At 42.0% G+C, this 15444-nt stretch overlaps 1 protein-coding gene across 17 annotated transcripts in view; it reads left to right on the top strand.

The window, feature by feature from the left end:
* LOC147608942 (pentatricopeptide repeat-containing protein At1g20230-like) overlaps window positions 1-15444 on the top strand; it is a 76370-nt gene that overhangs the window by 40381 nt on the left and 20545 nt on the right. For 15 of the 17 annotated variants that reach the window (XM_086788077.1, XM_086788085.1, XM_086788086.1 and 12 more), the window contains one exon: window positions 125-742. The exons of the other annotated variants lie outside the window; for them this stretch is intronic. The gene's annotated coding sequence lies outside the window, so the exon portion shown is untranslated. Of the gene's footprint in view, window positions 1-124; window positions 743-15444 lie in introns of those variants that run through there. 17 annotated transcript variants of the gene reach the window in all.

Below are 15444 nucleotides of genomic sequence, written 5' to 3'. Positions count from 1 at the left end.
TGGCCTCTCCTGGCTCTCCTTTTTCTCATGCTAAACAGGACAGCTTTGGGTCTGTATACTCTATAGCAGGATGTACGCATCAGGCAGTAATGCTAAAAGCTGGGAATTTGTTTGTTAAATGCAGGTGCAAAGCTTTCCTAAGAGAGAAGTGAAGTAACGATGCTATGGCCATCATAGAGAAGCAGGTGACCAGAGGAGGGTCTGTGGAGGACGGATGTGCATAGCACAAAGGAAGCTGTCTACTGCTAATCACCATTTGGTGCAACTCTCTGCAATGTTGATGACTGTTTGTGGTTTTATTCCTCAACGTGGAAAACGATTAACATGAGAGAGAGAGCCAAAAAGAGGGGAGAGAGAAAATCTACATTCTCTTTCCTTACATCACCCTGCCTCCCCCCAAAAAAAACAAATATAAAAAATCCCATTACACAGTTATAGGCGATCTTCCAAGAAGACTTAAGACGTTTACTGCCTTTGTAATTTTATGTTAACGGAAATGAGTGGGGTGAGGCTAGTGTGTGTATCATGATGTACTTACTAGTGTGTGTACCCGTCAACACCTGGCACGCCCGAGGGACAGTCTGCCCCATGAACTCGAATTGAACCCACAATACAACATAATTGTGTGCCAAAACTGTGCACCTAGGAGGTATAAGGTGTGCTATGTAAGATCATACAAACCAAAGGACTATCAAGAGGAAACTTGATGTTGAGAAAGATCTCCGGGAAGAAGCATTATCCAAAGGAGTACTGTGGTGCGAGAGTCTACCTGAAAAGCTGTGTCATGAATTGCACCATATAACGGAAAGTGCTGTTCTCCGGATGAGTATACAGAGGTATCTCAAAAGCAAAATCATATGTGTAACCTTGAAAAAAGGGCAAAAATTGCTGCACCCAATGAGCATACATGTCCGGTTTGTTCTGTATAGGTGTGTGATGCTCAGGAATGCGTAGTGGCGGAACATCTGGATCTGATTGGAAGAGGAGCAGCTGTATCAAAGAGTCACCAACCTGCAATTATTCCAATTCGAGTCGACTCTTTCCATTCCATCTCCTTGCGTTTTGCTGCTCCGTTCGGCAATGCTTATTCCTTCGTCTTGCTCGTGCCAAGCCTTCCATGACCTGCTGGGTCCCGTTTCATGATCATGGAGTGAGTGTAACATGTGGAAGCTCGGTGGATAGAATCGGTAACTTCAATGTTCAGAAATTCCACAATCGTTCACGATGAAGAGAACGCACAGCATATATATATATATATATATGTATATGTATATGTATATGTATATGTATATGTATATGTATATATATGTATATGTATATGTATATGTATATGTATATGTATATATATATATATGTATATGTATATATATATATATGTATATGTATATATATATATATGTATATGTATATATATATATATATATATAGAGAGAGAGAGAGAGAGAGAGAGAGAGGTGAAAAAAGAAAGGCAATAATCCAGGGTTGACTTGGGTTTCATGGAAGCATATTACCGCCCAGAAGAGATTGGGAGGAGCAGCTCTGTTGGATGTTTGGGTACACCTTGCCCGTAGGTGGACTTTACTTCAGGCTATGTGTGTTGATTCCCAGCCAAGGATAGACATGATTGTTGCATTTTTGCAAGATGTGGGTATTGTGCATAGGAAGACCCAAATTGTTACATCTTGGTGGAGTGTTCTAAATGCTTCACAATCTGTGTGTGTATATGCTTCTCCTCTGCTAGATCATTTGGTTAAATCATGGCAGGAGGTGTTATGGTTCACTTCTTGGAGACCTCCAGATTCTTGTCGAGATGAGAATGCAGAGGTGTTGGCCACCTCCCGTGTAATTACTTGGCCAGAGAAGAATAATTGTAGACGGCAATTCAACCGTATGGCGAGACTGGGTGTTGTGAGGATGTCTGATACTTTGTTGCCCGAGCAACTGCGAATGTTATCATTCTGCCGTGCTCGTCATAGATTTTGTGCGCCCTGAGGTTATAGGTGTATTTGGTTGCAGCTACAGCAACAAGTGCAATCTCTGGGGTGCCTTCCTAGAATGGATTCTTCTCATGCATGGGATGATTGGGTATTGGGTCGCAAGACTAGGCTGTTGAAGGGTTCCGCTAATGTTGTATACATCTTTTGGTCCAAGAGAAGAGATGGATTGCAGGAAAAGCCAATGAAGTATGGAATGTTAAGAAAACGGCCTCCTGGTGGAAGCGCATCGTATTCTGTGGTTGGCATTCCAAGCTTCCTTTTCAAGACAAAGTCATGGTTGGGGGCTTGCCTTTGGCCATTGCCCTTCGGTGTCGATTTGGCGAGTCATGGTTGGGGGCTTGCCTTTGGCCATTGCCCTTCGGTGTCGGAGACTTTCGAATGGCAACTGTTTCTTCTGCCAGACTTGTCCAGAATCTGGTTGGCACAGGTTTATTTCTTGCCCGGTGGCTCGCCAGATATGGGAGTTCATCTCTTCAGTGTGGAAAATGGTGGCTGGTGACACTTTGTCACCCAGGCAGTGGGTATTTGGACATGATCAGCCCAGGAGGAACAATCAGCAACATGAGGTCTTCTTTGTTTTCTTTCGATGGTTGGGTCTTTGTCATAATTGGCTCATGCGAAATGCTTTCATCTTTGATTCACAAGTAGGGGTGAAAGGTCATGTCCAGCATGTTCGTGGTCTATTGCTTTGGCAAGTTTCTTCTTTGATCGATGCACATGTTATCACCAGGGTGCAAGCTGACCCTTGGTTACATGTTCTTCGTACGGTGGGCATACCTCATGTGGCCTTTTAGTGTGTGCAGTTTGACGGCCTCTATGTACATGTTTGTATAGCTGGTCATGCGACCTTTGCTTTGTATTGCATTTTCGTAATCTAATCAACCAACCATTACGAGAGAGAGAGAGAGAGAGAGAGAGAGAGAGAGAGAGAGAAATGAAATGAAATGATATATTAACGTCCTCAAAAGGCCAAAATGACCTATGAGACCAAAAAGGTTACAACAATTGGTGGATCTGATACAATGTCTGTGTAAGAAAAGCTAAAACAACTAAACAACTAACTGAAACTGAAACAACAACTATGAGGAAATGTAAGATACTAGGAGCTCCTAATGGATAACATCTGGGAAGGAAAACTCCAGCAACAAAGGTAAGCATCATATACATCACTATCCAAAGAGAGAGAGAGGAGTCACACACAATATTGGGTCCGGAATACCCTCTGTAGGGCTCCCACCACGAATGGTGTATTTGCTTTATTAGAATGATATAAATTTTGCAAATAGAAATTTGGTTCTTGACCTGCGCTCTTCACCTTGGTTGAGAGTTTCCCTTGGCTGTCCTGGCTCTTGGAATTTAGCAACCCCTTGTGAATTATAAGATGAGTGAATGGATTTTTGACTGAAACACCACATTGGGGAATATAGGAATTTCCCACAAGTTTGGGACACGTGGTCAAAAGTTTGGATTAACCATAACTTGAACACCACTAATCCGAAATGAGCGCTTTATAGCTCTTTAGATTCCATTTTTCAAGCGCTTTCCAACGATAGGTCATATGATAGGGTTTTGAGAAACTTACAAACATGTTATCCATGTTCCCTTTTTTAAGTATTCAAAAATGGGAATTGGGAAATTCTCAAATTCACTAATATGGTGTTCTGAGTTATTTATATCCTTTTCTAATGCTGGTTGGCTGGTTTTACAGGGATCTGCTTGCTGCTTTTTTTCCCACAACTAGGTCTGTGTGCCATTTAATAGACGCCTTCATACTTCAATTCCTTGGCCACCTTGTGTGCTGTAATGTGTGCTGCAGGCAGCCACTATGGCTTGGCCGACTAGCTGGCCAAGGCCAACTGGCCAAGGCCAACAGGCAACCTAAGCCCCTAGGCTTGGCCGCCTTGCTGTCCAGGCCATTGTGGGGCTGGCCGATAGCATGCTGGCCGTCTCTTGGCCCCCTTTAGGGTGGCCTAAAAGGCCTATCCCATGTAAAGTGGTAGGGTTTTCACTCCCTTTCTAGGGTAGCCGGTTGCCCCCTTTTCTACATGCAACCTACATGCTTCTACTGATGCTTGGCATCTGGTTACAAACCAAATACTCAAGACACCTGACATCATTCCAGAGGGAGACTCACAATACGGACTGGTATTGCTTCATGTGCAAGACAATGTGCACGTGACCTTGGATGCTTAGAGTGGAACCCTGGCTGACTCGTCCCGAACTAGGCTCACACACAGGACCAGTTTCCACTCAAGGTCTTGCACCTTCTATTAAGATATGTCCACATGGCATCCAAGTGTGGAATGCACGTGACATCCCCTTCTGCTTAACTTGATGGAAGCTGCATAGCCTCTAGATAGTTCGTCAATAAAGCCGGATAGTCTTCGAAGAAGTCTTTGTCAAGCCAAACTGCTTCGTGAGTCCCTCGGTCTCTAAACTTCGCGAGAAACTGTCTTTGTCTTCAGCTTGAGCCATGCTTGAAGTGGTGCAAAAGGATCTGTTCTGGAACCATCACTTCAGCTTCTTCCACTATGTCTAGTTTTGCTTCGTGTAACTTTTGAAGGGATTGGACGTACATATGGTTTTAGCCAACTGACATGGAACACATCGTGTATAGTCCAGCTCAAAGGTAGCTTCAACTTCTTTGACACCTCGTTGATCTTTCTTTGGATATAGGAAAAGGTTTGAAGCTCTTGAACGATAACTTTGGGCATCGCTTGTCCACCTATTTCAGTCTTTGCTTCATAATCCGAAGATAAACCCAATCTCCTTCCGAGAACTCCACATTCCTTTGGTCTTTATTGGCTTGTTGAGTGTAGGCCTCTTGCCCTTTAGCCGACTTGCCTTTAACTGATTCCAAAATCTCCTAGTAAGACTTTGTCAATCTATTCGCTTCAGGTATTGAAGACGAGGTTTTGGTCAATAGCGATTGAAATGGTGTTCCAAACGCTCCTTCATAAGAATTCTTGCGAATAGTTGAAGAAAATGAATCATTCAAAGCTGCTTGAACTAAAGGCAAATATGATTCCCACTTACCTTGCTGATCGTGGACAACACTTTAGCACATCAAAGGCCAACTAGATCTAGATTTCTGTTTGGCCATCAGTATGTGGGTGAAATGACTGGAAAAGTTCAGTTTAGTACCAAAATTATCAAACAATGCCCTTCAGAAATGACTGGTAAACTTGGCATCTCGGTCTGACACTATGGTCCTAGGAATCCCGCCAATCACCAACGCCAAATAAACAAATGGGCAACATCTTCAGCGGTCACATTGGCCTTGCATGGAATAAGTATAACAAATTCGCTAAATCTATCAACAATAGTTAAGCATTGAGTATTACGCTTACCCAAACTGGGAGGTAGATTTGTGATGAAGTCCATCGATATATCTTGGAAAGGTCCTTTGGGAATGGGAAAAGGCTAGAACAACCCTATCTTCTTCCCACGAGGAGCTTTCACTTTTTGACAAACATCACAATTTTGCACACAAGTGAACACATCGTGTCTCATTCTTGGCCAATAATATTGTCTTTCTAGCTTCTCCAGAGTCGAATTCATGTCCCGGTGACTACCAATGATGGCGTCATGGGCGTCTTGGAGAAGAGCTGCCCTGAACGACTTCATGACAAAGTTGGCCTTCATAAAAAAGCCAACCATCTTGTATCAAAAAGTGGCATGGCATCCAATGCCCACTCCCACTGTGTACGGAATTCCTTGGAATCTGTATAGGTGTGCATCATGTCATCTAGTCCCATACCAACAAGGTCGAATCTAGTGTTCTGAATCAAGGTCACTATTTCCTTCCTGCTTCAAGCATTGGCCACTGGGTTGGCCTTTCCTGGAAGGTACTTGATCATACCACCAAATTGGTGGAAGATTTGGCTCTAACGCTGCTGGCGGTCACTCCACTATGCACTTGGCATTGTCTGAATCCAACACAATGCCTGATGGTTAGTGCAAACCTTAAATTCTTGGCCAGAAAGAAAATGCTTCCAATGTTTCAGGGCCTGAATTACTGTCCTGTTTGCGATCGTAGACCGAGTAATTCTTTTCTGCACGCAGTAACTCATGGGACATGTAAGCTTTTGGATGGCCATTCTGTTGTAACACAGTTCCAATTGCGTCGGTGATTACTGGGAGAATGGCTCATCCCACGAGGCAAGCGCTAGACAAGGAGCTTCTCACAAAGCCACCTTGAGGTTCTTGAATGCCTCCAATGCCTGTGGAGTCATTTGGGTCCGTTGTTGCCTTCTAGTCTTGGAACCTCAAACAGATAAAATTTTGACTTCTTCTCATTAACATAGAGCTGGTTGCTTTTCAAACAAGTTCAAGACTTTCTCCACATCAATGTCATGCTGCTCAACCGTAGCTGAAAATACCAATATATCATACAAAGATATGAAGACACTTTCCAATTAAGTTCTTGAAGATCTGCATCATCATGCGGTTGAATGTGGCTTGGGCGTTCGTCAAGCCAAAAGACATGACCATAAATTCATAGTGAGCCCGTTCCGTACGGAAGGCTGTCTTGGGGATGTCCCCCTCAACATTCCTAACCTGGTGGTACCCGGGTTTGATTTTTTTTGCGAGCTTTATTTGGCGAGCTTTTTGGAGATAAGATAGTTTTATGCGAGCATGTAAGAAAAATGATACATTTTGGTGAGCTTTTATATAGTAAGTATTTATGAAAGAGAAATAAATACATTCACATACATACATACATATATACATGTATATTCTCAAACACACCTACCTACCTACCTACCTACCTACCTTCCTTCCTTCCTACATATATACACATTTGTACAATACATACATACATACATGCATGCATACTCCCAAACATATACATGCATGCATACATACATACCTACATACCTACCTTCCTACCTTCCTACATATAAACACACATTTTATGTCCAAGAAACTTAAATATAGGCACAAACATACCTATCTATATACCTTTCTTCCAATGTTTATTTCAACACAAGTAAAAACAAGTATACCTGGCTCATATTTTCTTACAAAAAGATTGAGTTCACATTTCTTTACAAGAAGATATATGGTTGGTACAACTCCTTTACCATAGCATCGCAAGCTACCTACAATAAGACTTTAGAGTACGTGACAGTATACTCCATCCCAAAGCAAGACAAAAATAATATTGGTTCAAATTTTCTTACAAAAAGATTGACTTCACATTTCCTTACAAGCTTAAGTAGGTACAAACATGAGAGGCTTGATTAAAGCTTAAGTAGGCACAAACATGAGAGGCTTAAGTATAGGCACAAACATCCTTGCTTCGAGGACGTGATAGTATATTGTCCACTTCCTCTGGTGATAGTGTCGGTTGATGCATTACGATATCCTCATTCTTATGTAATCCCAAAACTCGCAAGAAGACAAAATAGATATGCTTACATGCAACGTAAGACTTTCCTCTAGATTCTCTTTGCATGAAATCAGGACATGTACACCAAGGTTGTACCTTGATGTGTATAAAATAGTCCTCTCCACTCTCACATGCCAAATGAAAAATAATTGAAAATCCAATGCCTCCACTTGGTTGATCTCTTTGTATTCTAGCATCATGTGGCCTCTTGTCACTTTCTTTGTTGTCCGCTGCTTGTGTGGACGTTTCTCCCACCCCTGACACAAAAGGTTCTTCATGAGTAACATCTAACTTGAACCCTGTCTTTACTAATTTCTCTACCTCTTGGCTGGTTATGTTGGTCCCAACATCCACTTTTCACATATCTGGGTATGATGGCTTGTATATTATGTTTGGATCTACATGCCATGTGTGTGAAACATTTGAAGGACAAAACCACATCATTTGAGCCTTTGGCTCTCCCAGACCAGGATGTCGTCGCTTTGAGTAGAAGCTAGGGGCAACAACTCCAATAGTGCTTTCCTGTATGTATGAGTTGCACTTAAGTCTTTCATCAATACCTCCCAAACATTTGACTTTTGAGTTCAATGGGGTTCGTCTAATGGCCCACATTGTGCGTCCAACGGCCTCTTCCTTTACATGCATTTGTCCTCCGCTCATTGTGCCATAATGTTGTTTAGGCTCTTCATGTCCGACATCTTTGTTTCCTCCAATCATTGGACTTTTTGGTCCTCCCCTTGAAGCGTGACTCGCTACACTGTTTGTTCTAGATCTATCTCCAAAACTTACTCTTCTTGCTGTTCCCCGATTTTGACGATGTCTGCTCTGCATGACATAACCTGGACGATGTGAGCATTGGTCTACTTCCGTTGTCCTCACCCTCTTCCGTTGAATAGTCTCCTTATCTCCATGTAGAGGCCTTGATTCCTCATACATAGGAGTATTAGCTACTGTTTATGGACCATGCGAGCCACTTGTGCTGGTGTCAGTCTTGACCTTGCTTCCACCCTGTCCAGCAACTTGCTCAAGCTTCGTCCCTCACCTTTGTGCTTCCTCATCTGATATGCATATTGCTTTGCACTTTGTAGTAAAGCGTTTGCCATATCTGAAATGCACGCATCATACAAGCTAACATTTTCCTTGTATCCTTCACCAGCAAGCCAACTCCCATGTACACTTTCAGATAAGTTTGTTCGAGGGGTTTGTGCTAAATCCACCGAGCTTAAGACCACCTGCACACAAGAGGTTTCATACATGAATTCACAAAATTGACTCCAATGCAAATACATCCATACAACATATCATTTCTCCATAAAATTTCTCACCCTTGACATGAGGTTGCCCCAATGTGCTATTCGTACTTCCCACCAACTCATACACGTATCCATCACTGATAGTTTTCCCTTATGAACATGTCCATTTCTCCACCACTCACGAATCTCTTTACTTTTTAAGAAAGCTAACTCCTTATTGGTTGCCAATCTCCATTCTTCACACGTCAATATGGTGTTGTCGACTTTCTGCCTTCACGCATTGTTTAGCATGCTTCATCAAACTTTGTTTCCAATGGAATAAGCACGTTCGCTCCTTGTCCTCCATAATGTTGTGCAGACTCCCATTGAAAACGGTCCTAACTGCACACCAATTGGACCCTGCTTCATTAGCCATAAACCCATAGAAGTGTGCGGGTGCATAACCGCATTGCTCCATTGTGCTATTCAACATTTCCCAAAATAGTACTTGGCTTTTTGTATCCTCCTCCTTCATTTCGCATGTGGCAATTGTCAACAGCTCTTGAACACTATAGGATTTTGGAGAGAAATTTTTTCAATCAGCTATCATTCAAGGTAAATCAAGGTAAATGAAAGAAAGGAAAAAATTGAAGTACGTAGTCTCACCTTGGGTCGTAAACATGACAAGCCATTGTTGACCAACCAAAAACTCGATGAGTGTGATCAAACAAAACCCAAGACTTTGACAAGTCACCTCCACTATCACACCGCATGCGATTCACTAAGTCCACGCCTGATGCTGGTCCTCGCAAGACATCTTAAAGACATAACATTTGTCATCAGGGCCACCTTGTCCTGGGAAACGGCTACCTTGTATAAATGAATAGCGAGATCTTCTCTGTATAAGAAGGATGCTATCAAAGCCCTCTCCTGTCGGCATCAATTTTCTTTTCTCCTGGGATACAATGCGTCTAAACCTAAAAAACACAATTTCACAATAAAGAGAGGACCGAATGTAGAAAAATACATCTAAATATAATTAAGTTACGGAATGAATACTCACCTTTGGTTTTCCACAAGAGGACTCAACTCCTCCAAAAAATTACAGAGCTTATGATCCCCAATACTTGTAGGTAGCTCATCATTTTGATTCATCATGGAGGAAAACAACATATCCTTCACAATATCCATCTGTATTTTTCGAGGACCTGCACTTCTCTCTGGGCTTTCAACACTTGAGAAACAAACATTTTCACACGCTCCAACATTGACCTTGAAGTTCCTGGCTGAACTGGATGTTCATGCAGCCCTGTGTGGAGCATCATTCTTGTAGTAGTTGTGTCACGAGGCATTACGTAATACACAATACATCTACACACTTGCACACAATGTGCAGTTTTGCGACAAAAGTGACAAACTATTTTAGTTTTCTCATCCTCTGTCAGAAGTCCAACTGCAATCTTTTTTGTCAGATGTCCATGAAAGAAGGTGTTGTTATACCTTTTATTGTTCAAGTAAAAAGGACAGCTGAGCCTATGGCACTCCAAAGTACCAACACAATAGCTAATACGCACGGTACAACTTACAGACATGTTTGGACGTGTCCATAGGTGACCATCATATTTTTGCTCCATTCCATCCATATTTCCTATTTTGCCATATGTTGGTGGAAACTCTAGGATGGAATCACCATCATAATGTCTTGGCACCTCCTGGACTTGGATGACTTGAGTAACTTTTTCCAACAATGAACGTAGGAGAGAAGGTTGCTCCTTCTTACGAAGAACTGAAAGTATACTCTCCGAAGCAATACATTCATCTTCAGAGATCTTGTGCTTTGAACCTTTTGGATTGCTTGTGCCTTCACCTGGTTGCAAAACAGTTGCTGAGCCATTCAAGTCACTCTCAGAGGAGGAGCTCGAGATATGAACATGGGTGTTTTGTGTCCCTAATTCTTTATCCACTGAAGTCTCCAAATGTCGGACATCTTGGGCAATGTCATTAGCACTAGAATCAAGACTATCAGCAGCACAGAGAGGACTACATTGTAGCATATAGTTTTTACTTCAAGTAATATCTACGAGGTAGTTTTTATTGCCCTCCATATCATAATGAGCGATGATTTCCTGTAGGCTTCCATCGGTCCTAGAAGCTTTCACTCCAGAAAGGGCGTGTGATACCCTTGTAGATATCCATGACTGACAAGCGTGGTCTGGTGGAGAAGTATTAAAGTTTGAGAGGTGACAGTGTGCTCCATAGGGAAGGCAATACGAAGATGCAAAAAGCATAGGAGAGATGAAAATGTGAAATGAAAATATAAAAACGAAGGAATAGGTGGAGCAATCATCACGATTGAGAATGAAGGCAGTTGAAATGATAAAACAAGGTGGAGCAATCACGATTGAGAATGTAAGCGGTTGAAATGATAAAACAAGGTGGAGCAATTACGATTGAGAATGGTCACGACCAAATTTTTTTAATAAAAAATATACAAATATATATGTATCTATAAATATATAAAAAAATACACAAATATGTACATTTATTGGTTCTAAGTATTATTTTTATAAAAGGCTTGTCTTTTTGTAAATACACACACACATGTCTATATTTATATATTATATTGTATATATTTTAGGCTAAGAATCTATTAGGATATATGTATTTTAGTGTGTGTGTGTGTGTGTGTGTATTTACAAAGAGACTAAACTTTTATCTATTTTAGGATCTATATATCTATTAGACTATATATCTATTAGGCTACACACACACACACCACACACATTTATTAAAATACATATACCTTAATATGTGTGTGTGTGTGTGTGTGTGTGTGTGTGTGTGTAACCTAATAAATACCTAGACTAAAAAATATATATATATACATCAATATATATATATGTACATATATACATAGCCTAAACTATATTCTCTCTCTCTTTTGAGCCTAAATGTTTAAAAAAGTTTTAAAAGAGCATGAGTTTTATCTTTTTTGTAAATCACATATTCTCTCTCTCTCTCTCTCTCTCTCTCTCTCTCTCTCTCACACACACACACACACACACACACACACACACACACACACACACATTTTTCAATGGTTCAATATGTGTGGCACACTTTTTTAAAATGTTTCTATTATTTAAGTTATTGAAATTGTTTTTCAATGGTTCAATATGTGTGGCATACTTTTTTTAAACTTTTCTATTATTTATATTATTGAAATTGTGTGTGTGTGTGTATATATATATATGTGTGTGTGTTCATATAGCTTAATTCATTTTTAGCCATATATATGTGTGTGTATATATCTATCTTTAGGCTATATATAATTTAGGCCACACACACATATGTGGTACACATATTTTAGGGTACTTGAAGGAAAAGACGTTGTGGATACTCTCAACACAGCAACAAGCAGGCGAACGCATGCAGGAGGAAAAGAGGTTTTTTTCTTTTTCATTTCTTTTCTCTGTGCAGTTGTTTTTGTTAGCGTCGGCGGCAACTTGGTTCGGGTGTCGACAGAGGTGAGGAGATGGAGGCGCAGCCAGTGGAGGAGATGGAGGAGGTGGAGGCGAAGCCAGTGGAGGCGGTGAAGTTTAGGCGCATGCAGTGGAGGAGACGGAGGTGCAACCAGTGAAGGAGATGGAGGAGGTGGAGGCGGAGCATGCATCGCACCCATTGCTCCAGCCTCTCCAGTCCCCCGGCTCTGTCGGGGGACTGGAGAGGCTGGAGCATGGGAGCAAGGGGTGCAATGGTCTCCGCCCAATATGTCTATATTCAACGGCAGAGTAATTGATGTTAGGCGCATCCAGTGGAGAAGATGGAGGAGGTGGAGGCGGAGCCCGTGTGGAGGAGGTGGAGGCGGAGTAATTGATGTGCATGAAGTGGAGAAGATGGAGGAGGCGGAGGCGGAGCGAGCATGCATTGCGCCCCTTGCTCCAGCCTCTCCAGTCCCCCGGCTCATGCATTGCGCCCCTTGCTCTAGCCTCTCCAGTCCCCCGGCTCTGCCGGGGGACTGGAGAGGCTGGAGCATGGGAGCAAGGGGTGCGATGGTCTCCGCCCAATATGTCTAAATTCGACAGCGGAGTAATTGATGTTAGGCGCATCCAGTGGAGAAGATGGAGGAGGTGGAGGCGGAGCCCGTGGAGGTGGTGGAGGCGGAGTAATTGATGTGCATGAAGTGGAGAAGATGGAGGAGGTGGAGGCGGAGGCGGAGCAAGCATGCATTGCGCCCCTTGCTCCAGCCTCTCCAGTCCCCCGGCTCTGGAGAGGCTGGAGCATGGGAGCAAGGGATGCGATGAAGGCCCGATTTGTTAGATTTGGCGGCATCCAGTGGAGAAGATGGAGGAGGTGGAGGGGATTTACTTAATCCAAGATTAGTACTAGCGTTTGCAGCCACGGAAAGAACTAATTGTGATACGCTCCTACTTTTGATTTATTTTCATTTTCCTAATCATCGACGAGACTCTTTATCACTTTTGGCGTGTCCCCGAAAATTTCGAGTGGATATAAATTTCGAGTTTGTGACCCACCATACGATCAGTTACATAAATTGGTAGATGCTCCCGTCCGTTGTGAACAACAATGGTATGACCAATCATGCTAGGGACTATTGCAGAGGCACGAGACCGGGTTATTACTAACTTCTTTTCTCTCCGTACATTAAGATTTTCAATTTCTCGTATTAAATGATTGGCTACAAAAGGACCTTTCTTTGATGAACGTGTCGTGGCCAATTACCCTCCTACTTAATATCCCTATTTATCAATGACTTGCGTCGATGAAGTATATTTTTTACTCTTTCGACTTCTCCCAAGTGCAACATATCCCCAAGGAGTTAATGGCTTCTTCCTGCCAATTGATGTCCTGCCTTCTCCACCCCCGTGTGGATGATCCACGGGGTTCGTAGCTGCACCTCTAAACCCCTTACTCATGGCCTTATTGGATTAAGCCATATAACCCTGCACATATAGCTAGTTTATTTGTTTCATATAGTTTATTTGTTAGCTACTTTTACTTATTTACTAATAGTAAATAAGAGTATAATTAGCTACTTTTACTTATTTACTATTAGTAAATAAGTTGAGCCCCGTTGTTTAGTTATCGTTTTTCGTCATTGTCTTCCCTAGATTAGCTACAAGGGACTTTAAAGGCTGCAGATTTTGCTGCGTTCTTTTGATATTGCATGCTACACCTAGTCGTGGGAAGATTACATGAAGAGAGACGCCTTACAAGCTACGAATGGGCATGATTGTGATCATATTCCTCAAGTTGATGAATGTTTCTTTCCTAGAGGTACCTTTCTTTGAATAGGGCCTATAGTTACGGCCCGATCTTGGTTTTGGTATCCGGCCTTGTGAGCTTACTGATCTACTCTTTGAAGTTATGTGCTAGCCTCTAGAGCTTTCACCATCCTGAATGTTTTCTTAGACATGTAGTAAGGTTTGTGTGTGAGGTTGATGTTTTCCTATGGACATGAAGTAGGGTTTATGTGTGAGGTTGATCATCTCTATATGTCATTCAGCTCAATTTTTTTGCTACTCATATTCAGGGCAAAAGAGAGAGAGATGGCTCCAAGAAAAGCAGGAAAACAGTAGGCAAAGACTAAGAAAGGTATATGATGTGAAAAGCAGGAAAACAGTAGGCAAAGACTAAGAAAGGTATATGATGTGAAAAGCAGGAAAACAGTAGGCAAAGACTAAGAAAGGTATATGATGTGACTAAGAAAGGTATATGATGTGAATAGCCAAGATTCTTTTGAGATTGTGTTTTAATGTTTTAGATATGCTTACTTGGGCTTGGTGTGTGTGTCTTACAGACAACAGGAGATACTCACTTAGATCTGGGTGTGTTTGTTTGACTCTTAGCGAGGAAGCTCAATCCCGGACACCTGTGTCCTCACATGTATCTCCTTTTAGAGAGGAAACAGAAGCGCATAATTCTCTTGTTCATGAGGAAGAAGCGCTTGTGTTAGAGAACGAAATGAGCTCACCTCCTCCAACTCACACGGAGATTCCTGAATCTAGTACTGGTCAAGGGGAGACCCATAGAAGGCTTCTTGGAAAATCTATTGAATTGGGATTGCTTGGTGATGTATTCACTAAGTTTTTTATGCAACGCAATTCCTCTACCCCATTGGTCCCTTTATGCAGGCTGATTCCAAATGAAGCCATCCGTACAGTTTCTAGCCAACTTGAGGTGTTTCGTGATTCCTTTGACTGCCATGGTTATGTCGAAGCATCTCCTCCTTTTTTAGTTTCACTTACATGTCCCGGAAGCTCTATGTATTTCGCGGTCACACAGATAGACTTGCAAGAATGGGGACCAAACTGGGTGGTACAACATGATAGATTTGAGGATGAAATCAGAGGAACTGAGTGTGGGAGGATCTCAGTGGTCAGAAGTTTCTTGTTTGGGATGGCAATCATCGTGTGAAGGCATGGATGTCTCGAGTGCGTGAAGGTATGTTCTTTTGAATGCCATAGAGTGGTTTTGTGCAACATTAAAAGTAATATATTGTAATATCTTTATTTTGTTTTCTCTAGCTTGGTCGTCTCAAAGCCCCTCACGCCATGTCCGGGTCAAATGTCAATTTTTGGTTGTGGACAAGAAGCAAGAAGGAGAATTGCTATTGGCTTTACGATCTCAAAATGAGTAAGTGATCTCTCTCTACTTAATTACGGACATTGTGAAGTCATAGTTAAGTTCTTGGCTCATTGTGACTCTTTACAATAGATTGGTGTGCACTAGTGTTACACCCACATTGTCACATGAGATCTTCATGTTTCAACGATTTGGAATGGCGGACAAATCATCC

This window comes from Cibotium barometz, chromosome 52 (genome assembly GCF_041138505.1).
Source record: "Cibotium barometz isolate CiBa-2024 chromosome 52, ASM4113850v1, whole genome shotgun sequence".
Classification (NCBI taxonomy): Eukaryota; Viridiplantae; Streptophyta; class Polypodiopsida; order Cyatheales; family Cibotiaceae; genus Cibotium; species Cibotium barometz.
This window is presented reverse-complemented; position numbering and strand designations above follow the sequence as displayed.